The 13,350-nt window shown below is 36.8% G+C and overlaps 1 long non-coding RNA gene across 1 annotated transcript in view; it reads left to right on the top strand.

Moving 5' to 3' along the window:
• LOC112932532 (uncharacterized) overlaps positions 1-13,350 on the top strand; it is a 192,439-nt gene that overhangs the window by 134,892 nt on the left and 44,197 nt on the right. The window contains exons 5-6 of the long non-coding RNA XR_003237485.2: positions 10,874-10,978; positions 12,216-12,305. This is a non-coding gene — a long non-coding RNA (uncharacterized lncRNA). The remainder of the gene's footprint in view (positions 1-10,873; positions 10,979-12,215; positions 12,306-13,350) is intronic.

Genomic DNA, 13,350 nt, shown 5'->3' with positions numbered 1-13,350 from the left:
TCAAAATACAGTGCCCTCAACCTGATAAACATGGAGGGCTCGTGTATCTCCCAGAATAGTTGGCGTAGCTATAATTTTTTTTCTAACATGTTTCCCCCAGGTTCATGGGGTGGTCCAGTAAAATAAACAAATACTAAACATTATTTCTATGCTGACATGGCTGGGGAACACACGAGATATTTTAGGAACACATTTTTAATGTCAGATTTATAAATATACCTCCCTTATTTATGACACGTTATAGCATATACTATGACAACTTGAAACAGGCACCTATAGTCTTGGCAGCATTCAAATATTCTTCGTGCAGTTTGCTGGAGCAAAAGCTCCCGCTAGTACCTGATTATGCTTTTGGACGGCCGGTAACGCAAGGCTATTTCAGCAGAGAGATGAGGCCAGTAATCTCAGAATGTAAATGAAGAGAGCCTTTGGAAAGATTTCCTTTGTTTATTGTTCTCATTTCATTGTTTAGTTGGCAGCGACATGTTTCAAATCAGGGTCCTGTCCCCTATCCCCCCGGCCCCCACGAATAGGCTATGTCTCTGCAAGTGAATTTTACAATAAACCAAAAAATAATTGTGGCCTGCTAACTAACTCCTACTTAGTGGGTAGTTCCTAAATAGACTCTTTTCAAAATTACCTGTTGTTAGGCTGAATTATGTCTAATTTTTTTTGACCTTAGAAATTAATTTGCATATAGAGATACTCTCCTGGGAATGTGTTGTTTTTTCATTTCATAAGCAGCAATGTTGTTGACTTTCACCTGATTTCCAAATGAAAGTGACTTCTTCAGCTCAACATCCTTTGTTTGGAAAACAAGCTCTAAAAATACCTTCTCAGCACTGTGTTAAGAGGAGGAAAGTGACCTTATTTTAGTATTTTTTTTATTACTTCATAATTTTTTTCTGAGTACAAAGGTAATGTCATAATGGTTGTCTGGCAGACATGCTTTTAAAGAGATTTGCGGAAATGACACATTCCAGCATTTTATAAATTTTGTAGGAAATGTTTTTATGTTGCATTCTTGCTGATGACAAGAGTGCCTTATTTGGGATTGTCTGAGCCAGAATCCTGGACATCAGTATCCAGAGCCTAGAGGTGCTTACAGAGGAAATTCTCCACAGTCAGCACCTAAATGTCCAAGCAGACCTGTGGCCAAGCTATTGTCTACTTGCTATAGTTATACAGGGTACTGATCCTCTCTTGTAGCAGTTTCCCCATCTATAAAAGAGATAATAATTGCATCCATTTCATGGAGCCGTTTTGAATATTAAATGTGTTCATGTGTATAAAGTGGTTACAACAGTGTCTAACACGTGGTGAAAACATTCAGTAAATCTTGCCTATTACTATTATCTTTAAAATTACTAGGTTTATAATGACATCTCATCCCAAAAGAACCAGAACTTGAGATATGGCCAGGAAAGGAGGGGCTCCAGTAATAGAAAATGTGACAGAGAGTGGCACGGGGCAGGGGAACTTCTGAAGCCAAGGAAATGAAACAACATAAAGGCTGGCAAAAATCCTAACTGCATCTTTACCTAGAGGGTGGCCAAGCTCTGATCAAGAGCTGAGAAGAGAAGAAGATAAGCATTAATATGTACCTTTTCAATACAAGGCATCAGGGTCCCCTGACCATTTCTATATGATTTTCTGGCCAAATTATGAAGTGTGTGTGTGTGTGGGGGGGTAATGGTATAAAACTCTGATACTAAAATGAGGGTCTTTGAATTCACAGGTTCTGGAACAGTTTGAGAAGAAAAACTGAATTTGGAAAGTAGAATAGAGCCCATCCCAGAATGACCTGTCAGTTTCCTGAATGCTCTGGAATAGACCCTGTATCTAAGAAATGTCTTCTATCCTGAAAGCACTGCAATTAGCACGAGTAGGTTGGCTACATGGACAGAATTCAAAATGCAGAATATAAAAGCTACAGATCCAAAACTAATCACTTAAAGACTCCTCTACACAGAAACATTCAAAGGAAGATTAAGGATCAATGTGACTGAAGTACAAAAGCTGAATTGGGAGTAAAAATAATAACAGACTCAATTTACAGAGCACTGACCATATACCAGGATCCAATCCAGGTCTGTTCTACTTTAAGACATGCTCTCAATTCCAGCATTTCTATTCCAAACCACATTCAGGCTCTGACTGAAGGAAGCAAGGGCAAGAGAGTAAGGTTCCTAAGGTTCTGAACTGGTGGGCTTTACCAGAAAAGCAGGGAAGAAACTTAAAGTTTCTTGTGCCTACAATTTGGCCTTGTACATATAAAGATGATCCCTGAGCAGGCGATCCCCAATCTTAAGAACTCTAGAGATTTACTCTTTCCTCCTCTGTCTTCAATTGTTCTAGGGATAAAGAAATCATCAGTTCTTAGCACTGTCAACAAAAGCACTGACCAGCTTATGCTTAAGAAGATAAATAGAGGGCTCATGGCCTAGAAACCCTGTTAAAATAGAAAAGGGTCCATCTACCCCTATGATTCACTGTTTTCATAGAGGACAGCTTTCTTTCATCAAAGTTCTATTTAAATCTCTATTCATAATATTTCTAAGGTCAGCAAGCATACTCTTCTCTAACAGTTTAATCTGTATGACTTGTTTTCCAATCAGTGAAATCAAACAACAAATCAAAGAGAAGAGAAATATAAGTCTAAGCTCATTTCAATGTGGGTTTTATTCTCATGGTCCAAAGAGAAGCTAACCTGTGAGTTATAGGCCAGGTGCCAAGTGTTTCTACATTGATTTCATGTTTAAACCTCACCACAACTCTGTAAAATAGGTATTATAAGGAAACAAGCCAAAAAGGGTGAGTGACTTGCCCAAGGTCATGCAAAAAGTAAACAACAACATCAAGATTCAAACCCAAGCCTCTCTGCCTATCAAGTCTGACATTCCTAGCCACTTGTCATGCAGCATGGTATTACAGTGGTTGGGATGTTTATCTGTACTTTGGGATGTCATAAGACCATAGGAGAGGAGAACACATCGTCTTTCTTAATTTCTGTTTATGGAAAGAAGCACAAAAATATGGGGGTAATATCAAGGTTAACTCTCTGGCTTTGCTTAATACCACTTTCAAAACTCAGTTCTCATTAGCAGAATTTTCCTTGAACAGAGAATACTTCTTTCTTTCAAATTCACATATACTGTCCAAGGGCCCCTGAAGATGCTAGAATTTTATTTTGATATCCTGATGGTCCTGTCACTATTTTCAGATGCTTCCAAGGACTTAGCTCTCCCTGTAACTAGAGGTGCCACTTTCTTTTGCGTGCTCGGTGGTGTCACTGATGATAGCTCAATTATCAGAGGGTATAAATCACTCTGGAAATATCGATCTCTTCCTACCTGGTTGCACAAGTGGCCCCTTCATTGGAGCACAAAGCACATGTAAGGGCTGGTTATGAGGAGCATCAAGACAGTGGCTGCAACTGCAAAAGAGGGCTTGGTCAGTGCAGAAAGAGGGTGGTGACAGAGCACCTGGATACAGAGAAGGAAGTTGGTAACAAATGCTGGATGGACTAAAGCAGTCTCGCTGTAGTATGAAGAATCACATCAAACACCAGGGAGCTGTATGTCAACACATAGCATAATGAGGTTAAAAGGTCAGTGTTGAGATTAACAGAACAAACAAAATGAAAAAAAGTAGTAAAGACAGCAAACAGCAATAAATGTATTCACTCATGTAAAAAACAAGAAAAGGGGTCCATCCTAATGCAGTAAGAGTAAAACTATTGATAAAAGAAAGAAACAAAAGATTCTGGAGAGGACCAGAAACACAAAGCAAGAACAGTCATAAGTCCTCCAGAACACCCCCTGGGCCTCTTACCCTCTGTAGGAGAGCAGCTGGTGGTGATTCTTCATGTTTCCACACTCGGCTTCTGTCCTGGAAGGTCTATCCCATAGTCTTCTACCACTGGAATCTCCACACCCAGTGGCCTTCCCTCTCAGGTGGCAACTGGTAAAATATTTAACCAAGGCTACTTTTCACAGGGGCACCTGGGTGGCTCACTGGTTGAGCATCTGCCTTTGGCTCAAGTCATGATTCCAGAGCCCTGCATCATGCTCCCCACAGGGAACCTGCTTCTCTTTCTGCCTATATCTCTGCCTCTCTCTCTCTGTCTCTGTCTCTCATGAATAAATAAATAAAAGCTTTAAAAAAAAGAAAAGACTACTTTCCACAGTGTCTACTTGACCCAAGTGAATATGACCCACCAAATAGCAAAGAGGGCTCCTTGCTCTTCTCTGGAGTCCCCATGCTGCTCCACCTTCCTATCTTTCTCAGGTTCTCTTCACCTGCTGTTCACATAGGCACAAAGGCACACCAGCAAATCTGCTACCCAACTGGGGACTGAGATGACAATGTGATGTTTGGTATTTCCCTCATCAGTTGGTTTTTAGCAGTAGGGGATACCTTGCCAATAGAATTATGGCTTATCCTGGTTCCTATGATTTCCTCCCCTCCTTCATGTTCTGATTATATAGTTAAGATCCTGGGTATTTCTGGAGATAGCAGAGCCAGCGAGGCTATCCTTTATAAACTCCAGTTGCTAAGGAGCTCTAGAATGTGAGGTATTTGATGTCTCCTTTCCCTCAGTTTTTTTTAATAAATTAATTTTTTATTGGTGTTCAATTTACCAACATACAGAATAACACCCAGTGCTCATCCCGTCAAGTGTCCCCCTCAGTGCCCGTCACCCATTCGCCCCCACCCCCCTCCTCCTCCCCTTCCACCACCCCTAGTTCATTTCCCAGAGTTAGGAGTCTTTATGTTCTGTCTCCCTTCCTGATATTTCCCACACATTTCTTCTCCCTTCCCTTATATTCCATTTCACTATTATTTATATTCCCCAAATGAATGAGAACATATAATGTTTGTCCTTCTCCGATTGACTTACTTCACTCAGCATAATACCCTCCAGTTCCATCCACGTTGAAGCAAATGGTGGGTATTTGTCATTTCTAATGGCTGAGGAATATTCCATTGTATACATAGACCACATCTTCTTTATCCATTCATCTTTCTATGGACACCGAGGCTCCTTCCACAGTTTGGCTATTGTGGACATTGCTGCTAGAAACATCGGGGTGCAGGTGTCCCGGCGTTTCATTGCATCTGAATCTTTGGGGTAAATCCCCAACAGTGCAATTGCTGGGTCATAGGGCAGGTCTATTTTTAACTCTTTGAGGAACCTCCACACAGTTTTCCAGAGTGGCTGCACCAGTTCACATTCCCACCAACAGTGTAAGAGGGCTCCCCTTTCTCCACATCCTCTCCAACATTTGTTGTTTCCTGCTGTGTTAATTTTCCCCATTCTCACTGGTGTGAGGTGGTATCTCATTGTGGTTTTGATTTGTATTTCCCTGATGGCAAGTGATGCAGAGCATTTTCTCATGTGCATGTTGGCCATGTCCGTGTCTTCCTCTGTGAGATTTCTCTTCATGTCTTTTGCCCATTTCATGATTGGATTGTTTGTTTCTTTGGTGTTGAGTTTAATAAGTTCTTTATAGATCTTGGAAACTAGCCCTTTATCTGATATGTCATTTGCAACTATCTTCTCCCATTCTGTAGGTTGTCTTTTAGTTTTGTTGACTGTATCCTTTGCTGTGCAAAAGCTTCTTATCTTGATGAAGTCCCAATAGTTCATTTTTGCTTTTGTTTCTTTTGCCTTTGTGGATGTATCTTGCAAGAAGTTACTGTGGCCAAGTTCAAAAAGGGTGTTGCCTGTGTTCTCCTCTAGGATTTTGATGGACTCTTGTCTCACATTTAGATCTCTCATCCATTTTGAGTTTATCTTTGTGTATGGTGAAAGAGAGTGGTCTAGTTTCATTCTTCTGCATGTGGATGTCCAATTTTCCCAACACCATTTATTGAAGAGACTTTCTTCCAATGGATAGTCTTTCCTCCTTTATCGAATATTAGTTGACCATAAAGTTCAGGGTCCACTTCTGGGTTCTCTGTTCTGTTCCATTGATCTATGTGTCTGTTTTTGTGCCAGTACCACACTGTCTTGATGACCACAGCTTTGTAGTACAACCTGAAATCTGGCATTGTGATGCCCCCAGCTATGGTTTTCTTTTTTAAAATTCCCCTGGCTATTCGGGGTCTTTTCTGATTCCACACACATTTTAAAATAATTTTTCTAACTCTCTGAAGAAAGTCCATGGTATTTTGATAGGGATTGCATTAAACGTGTAAATTGCCCTGGGTAACATCGACATTTTCACAATATTAATTCTGCCAATCCATGAGCATGGAATATTTTTTTCCCTCAGTTTTTATCCTTTAGTAGTCCTTTCACTGGGATTTGTGCTTGCTCTGAACACCCTATTCCACACACAATTACTTCGCACCATAAAACAACTTAATAAAAACATCCATGCAACTTTTTAAAAATGTGAACAGGAATATGCATTTAAGTAAATTATAAGAACTGCTAAGCTGAGAGACTATAAAAAACATATATGAAAAAGAAATTAAGAGACATGGAAAGTAGAATGAGAAAGTACAATTAATAGGAGCATGAGAAGGAAAAGGTGAAGAGGTAAAGGAGTTGGAGTTGAAAGAAGGAATAATACAAAAGAAAATGGCTAAGAATTTTTTGCAGAAGTGATTACAGATAAAATGCTTCAGATTAAGGTACCAAGATGAAAACCAAACAAGGTAAATTAAAATGTATCCATTCCAAGTATACCTTAGTATAGAAAGTCTGAAACTAAAAGAATATCTTAAAACAACCAACAAGCAAAGGCCAACTACCTACAAAGAAAAAGTTCCATGTCTTAACAGCAAAATGCTCACTAGCAACAATAGAGACCAATGGAGCACCATCTTCAATGTACTGAAAGAAAATAACTATTAAAATTATTTACCCAGCAACACTATTATTAAAAGCAAAAATATGGGATCCCTGGGTGGCGCAGCGGTTTGGTGCCTGCCTTTGGCCCAGGGCGCGATCCTGGAGACCCGGGATCAAATCCCACGTCGGGCTCCCGGTGCATGGAGCCTGCTTCTCCCTCTGCCTGTGTCTCTGCCTCTCTCTCTCTCTCTCTCTCTCTCTCTCTCTCTGTATGACTATCATAAATAAATAATAAAAAAAAATTTAAAAAAAAAGCAAAAATATATTTACAAATAAATAAAATATGAGAGAATTTACCATTCCAGAATTCTTGCTAAAAAATTATTAAAGAATATGTCTAGGGATGTCTGGGTGGCTCAGCAGTTGAGTGTCTGCCTTTGGCTCAGGGCATGCTCCTGAGGTCTGGGGATTGAGTCCCACATCAGGCTCCCTGTGAGGAGCCTGCCTTTCTCTCTGCCTCTCTCTCTGTATCTTATAAATAAATAAATAACATCTTTTTAAAAAGAATATGTCTAAATAAAGATGCACTGACCAAAACAAGAAAATATATGTTCAAGGCGACCTTGACAAAAATAATAAAAAATACATGTATAAGGGTCTTAACATTATTTGGAAGAGTAAAAGATCAGAAAAAACTCAAATGCCTATCAATAGAAACTGACTCAATAAACTATGGTATATCCATGCAATGGAGTACTATATAGTTATGAAAGGGAATGGGTAATATTTTAACATACTACTATGAAGAAATCTCCAAGATACATTATTAAGTAAAAAAAGAAAAAAGCAAAATGATGAAAAGTATTTACAGGGGCTTCTGTTTAAGAAGAAGGATATAAATACATATTTCTTGATATTAAAAAATCATAAATCTTTTAAAGAATAGTTCCCTACAGTAGAGGGAAGAGCATTGGCCAGAGGACAAGGATAGACCCTGGACTCCTTTGAATATTATTTTTTTGGAGATTTAATCTAAGAACCATGTAAATATTTTATATAATTATAAGATAAAATTAAAGAAATGAAGTAATCCTCAAGAATCAAAACTTCTCAGAATAACAACTCAAAAGAGTTTTCCAAGTAAACTTGCAATATAGTAATTTGATTATATATATCCAAAGGGATATAATCTAACAACAACAAAAACAAGAAAAAAATATGGCTTTCAGTAAACATATTGCTGGTAATAATGTTGGTATTATTAATATGAGACAGTTGTATAGCATTAAGAAATAAAACAAGTGATTATTCCTTAGTTAAAAAAATAAGGCTTTCAGTATTGTTTAAAGAAAACACAAATGTAAGAGAAAGCAAAAACTCTGTAGGCTTGAAAGTTCTGAATTTGAATAGGAAAGATGCATATGAACTTCAGGTATATTCCATCTTATAAAAGTAATACATATATTATAACATTAAAAAGACCTCAAAATAATGATTAGCAGCAATGAACACCACTAGCACTCAGATTATGGTTTCTAAAAATCCTTTCCCACTAAAAGGAACTAAGTCTCCTTCAAGAATGGTTGATTCCAGGCCTGGGGCAGAAAATGTACAAGATGAGTTAAAGCATTTTGTAAAACCAGACAACAAGGAAACTACCTGAATTTATCAGGATTGTACCAAAAAAAAAAAAAAAAAAAAAAACTCAGGAGCCAAGCTGAAAAGACACGCCCTAGTCAAAATTGGGACAATTTGAGCATGCAGATAATAACTCCAATAGGTTAAATGTATCAAATGTTTATTTACATGTGATTTTTATTCATAATAAAACTAAAACAACAAAAACCCCACACAGTTCAAACTCCTTCGGAGGATGCTAGGAAGCCAATGGATTATTTTAAAAACAACAAAAACCATAAAAAGCAAACATTTGGCCAAATTTTCTGCATGACCTATACCTTAGTGTAACAAAATTGTTCATAGAGGAAACTTTCTTTTTTACAGAAATTCCAGCTAAATGACAAAGAAGAAATGAAAGAAACTATCACAGTTTTGTAACCCTTCATGAATTGATGGATCTTATATAGGGTCATCTAAGCCACTAACCAGAAATTATGTGCCTCCTGATGAAAGAACATACACAACCTATAAAGTAATCTTGCCAAAAATAGTAATAACAACCATTTTTTTAAGGAACCAGAATTTGAACAAGTCTCTAGACCTAAACATTAATTTAGAGGAAAATCAGATCTGAGGATGATGGGAAACTCTGTGGGACAAATGACCAACTTTTTCAACAGAAAAGAAATACACCCTTGTTCTATCACAAAAACAACAATAAAGTTTTCAGAGGTAGAAAAACAGGCATTACTTCACTTCTACATGTTTGGGTACTTGCTATGTTTGGATTCCATGTTTGAGTGCTGAAGTTATCTGAGGTTGGGAATCAAAGAGAAAATAGCAAAGATTTCTATTTGCTAATAATATTTCACTATGGTGATAGTAAGAGAGACATTCATTTATTAAACATTATTAAAAGCATATTATGCACCAGACACCACGCTTACTGACATGGTGATACAGAGATGAAAGCCAGTCCCCCGCCCTCCCAAAGGGGCAAGATGGGCAAAGAACCTCACAGGTACATAGCAGGGGTTCCCACAGCTCTTTGTGCAGACCAGAGAAGGCATGAGAGCTAATTTTTGGCATTAAAAGATGATTACTTTGTATTTTAAACATTTGTTAAAATTTTTTTCACTCTGTGTTCACTTAAGATAGTTAAAGGTTTATTTTAATATGTGAAAAAATGCATAGCTAGCACCTTCAAGTCATGATTCCATGGATAACACTGAGTATAAAGCTAATGATGGTGTTTAAGTTCAAAACCTAAGTGTGCCAACTTAAAGAAAAATAGCAGTAGAGGTGTTAGGCTTATAGGGGACAAAAAAAGAAAAGAAACTGTGATGGTACTTCTCAAATCACTGAAGTTTGGGAAATAAGGCAGATCAATGTGGGTAAACCAGAACAAATGCCATTTTACAAAGGTTGAAATTCTCAATACATGTTCCCTGGCCTGAAATAAGTTGCCATGAAAGAGGTATGTACTTCTAGGAGAGCATGGGGAGGGAAAGAGCTAAATGGCCTGGGGGATTCAATGGGGTTTCCAGAAACAGGAGACTTAAGAATGAAAAGCGCTGAAAAATGGTACATTTATTAGGATTTTCATGCATGAAAGGGTGGAATCTTAGGTTTAGATGGAACCTTAGTAATCATACGTTACACTGTAATTAATTTTAAAATACTTCTATAGAGTGTGACATGCATGTGGGTATTAGTTAATACAAACCCTACATAATAAGTTTAGGACTGAAGTGGAAGAAAGGAAGAAAGAAAGAGGGCAGCCCCAGTGGTTTAGCACCACCTTTGGCCTGGGGTGTGATCCTGGAGACCCAGGATGGAGTCCCACATCGGGCTCCCTGCATGGAGCCTGCTTCTCCCTCTGCCTGTGTCTCTACCTCTCTCTTCTGTGTCTGTCATGAATAAATAAATAAAATCTTTTTTTAAAAAAAAAGGAAGAAAGAAAGAAAAAGGAGAAAAGGAGAGAGAGAGAGGGAGAGAAAGAGAGAAGAAAGAATAGAAAAAAAGAATTGTTGGGGGCCTCAAAGAGCTTTTGTTTATATGGATTCTATCGATATTTACTATGTTGGAAATAAAAACAGAAACGTTCAAAAGTACTTAGTAGTGCATTAAAATAATAAACCCATTATATTGTAACAAAAGCAAAATATTTATTTAAAAAATTCAAGAAAAATATGGAGAATCTATAGATCAAAAGAATTTTAAAAGGTAAATTTTACCTCAAAAAATAAAGTCATCATAAGAAAGAAAATTTAAAAACAAAGAGCAATTCATGAATCTTACTTAAATTCAAGTTAAACACTATAAAAAGAATTGTATGACAACTGAAGAAATATCACTGTCTAGATATCTGATATCAAATTATTTTTAAATGTTAGATGAGATTGTTTTGTGTAGCTATGTTCAAAATGGCTTTTTATCTTTTTATAGAGACATAATGAAACAGAACAAGTAAAATAATATGGTCTTTGTTTGTTTCATAAAAAACTGGTCGGGAGCAGAAGTATAGATGACACTATGTATTAATAATGAATGGTGAGTAAAACAGGTTCATTATTCTATTCTTTCTGTATTTGTAGTTGTTTAAAAATTTTATAATAAAAAGCATTTTTTAAAGTTTAATGTAGATAACCTGATACCTGAAGTCTAGCAGATTTCACTTCCTTGTCATTTTCTATCAAATGAAGAAGTGTCTATACCACTTGCTTTGATAATCCAATAGGTGATAGAGGCAGACATTTTGATTGACAATTTCCCTGTTGCACAAACTATAAAATTGCATCTGGGGGAAAATTATCTTGAAGCTCCAGCTGGGAACTGACATATGTAAGTACTCTACCAACAGAAACTTGAACACTACTTCATTCTAGTCATTGTTCTGGGAGGATGAAAGATCCAGAACCATGAGCAGCTTTTAGGCAATAGCCAAAAAGGAACATTCAGAGGCCAAGACAACCAAAGCAATCACTTACTGCATTATATCTTTTTCTATTAAATCTATTACACATTTTCCTCCTATGAAGGAAAAAATTATTTTGCATATTTTATTAGTTTTCTCATTTAGTCACATTTTATTGAAAACTTTTTCAAGAATAGCAATTGAAAGTCACTAGAACAGCCAAAGAGGAAGTTAAGCATTGTGGATAGGAATGGGGGCTTTCCCATCAGACTAGCAGGGCTTATATTTCCTCTAGCATAATGTATCTACTATATGGTTTATATCTTTATAGGATTGAGAGATTATAATTTGTAAACCTAATAGGTATCTACCTTATAATTTTGGGAGGTTAAATGAGTTAACACCTGTAAAGCTCTTAGAAAATGGTACCTGGCACATAGTATGCACACACTCAACCTAGATTTTTTTTTTTTATACATAAAACATCCAGATGATTATTTGGTGTAGGGTCTAAATACAGCTGACCCTTGAACAACATGGGTTTGAACTTGTGGGTCCACTTGTACATGGATTTTTTTCCAGTAAATACAGTAAAGTACTATAAATGTATTTTCTCCTCCTTATGATTTTCTTAACATTTTCTTTTCTCTAGCTCATTTTAAGAATACAGTATATAACATATATACAAAATATGTGTTAAACCAATAATTGATGTTATTGGTAAGGCTTCCAGTCAACAGTGGTAGGATATTAGTTGTTATGTTTTGGGGGAGTCAAAATTTATATGCGGATTTTCAACTACATGGGAGATCAGTATCCCTAACCTTCATGTTGATTGAGGGTCAACTGTAATGAAATATTTTTGCATTCTAGGCTAATGGTTCTCAACTGTGGGAGATTTTGAGCCCTAGGGGACATCTGGCAATGTTTTAGGATTGAGGAGAGAAGTGCTGCTATCACCTTGTAAGTAAAGCCCAGGGATACTAGTAAACATCCTACAATGCATAGGACAGCTCCTCTCCCCACAATTATCCAGCATTAAATGTCAATAGTGCCAAAGTTGAGAAATCTCATTCTATGCCCATTCACCTTAGGAAAATGAATTCTGCAAGAGCTAAGTAAATGCCTTTTCATGTCAGGTTTACATTAATTGCTTTGATGATTTCTCTATCACTGGAAGCACAAATCAGGCATCTGTAACAGATCCATTTTACATAAACACTGGAACATATAGTAAATATCTTATCCATATTAGCATATTTTATTTTTAAAAACAGAATAAAAATATGGTGCAGAAGAGTGGTTAAGGAGATTAGTTCCACAGTCAATTTGGATTCAACTTAAACACACTGAATCCCAGCTCTGCTATTTACTAGCTGTGCAACCTTAGACTAGTTATTTAGCTGAGCCTTGGGTCTCTACTTGTTGAATAGGATGAAATAATAGTTCCTAACTTATAGAATTATTATGAGTATTAAATAAAATAATCCATGTAAACCATTCAATACTATACCTAGAAAGAAGTAAATGCTCAAAAAATGTTAACAATATAGAACTTAAAAAGCTGGTTAAGAAAATAACAGATCTGCCTTTGGTTTATAAAAAATTTGTGTATACTCAACTCTACTGAATCATATGCTTAGAAATGATTAAGACTGTACATTTTATGTATTTTCTTTTATTTTAGGTATTTTCTACCAAAATTAAAAAAGAAATAATTTGTTTTGCCTCCATAGAAAGCACTATAGTATTGTGTAATGATGAGGAAAGTTGTATAATTGTATATTAGAAAATAGCACTTCCTTGTCAAATAAGAGTATATCAGTAGACACATACTGTCCTGCTGTGGACCAGATTGTGTAACCACCACCCTTCATTCATCAGTTGGAGCCCTAACTCTCAATGTTACTTCACTCAGAGATAGGTCCTGTGAGGAGGTGATAAAGGCTAAATGAGTTATTATGGTGGGGCCCTAATCCAATAGGGTTGCTGCCCTTTTAAGAAGAGC

This window comes from Vulpes vulpes, chromosome 11 (assembly GCF_048418805.1).
Source record: "Vulpes vulpes isolate BD-2025 chromosome 11, VulVul3, whole genome shotgun sequence".
NCBI classification, from domain to species: domain Eukaryota; kingdom Metazoa; phylum Chordata; class Mammalia; order Carnivora; family Canidae; genus Vulpes; species Vulpes vulpes.
The sequence above is the reverse complement of the archived record's forward strand: the minus strand, read 5'-3'. Positions and strand labels throughout refer to the sequence as shown.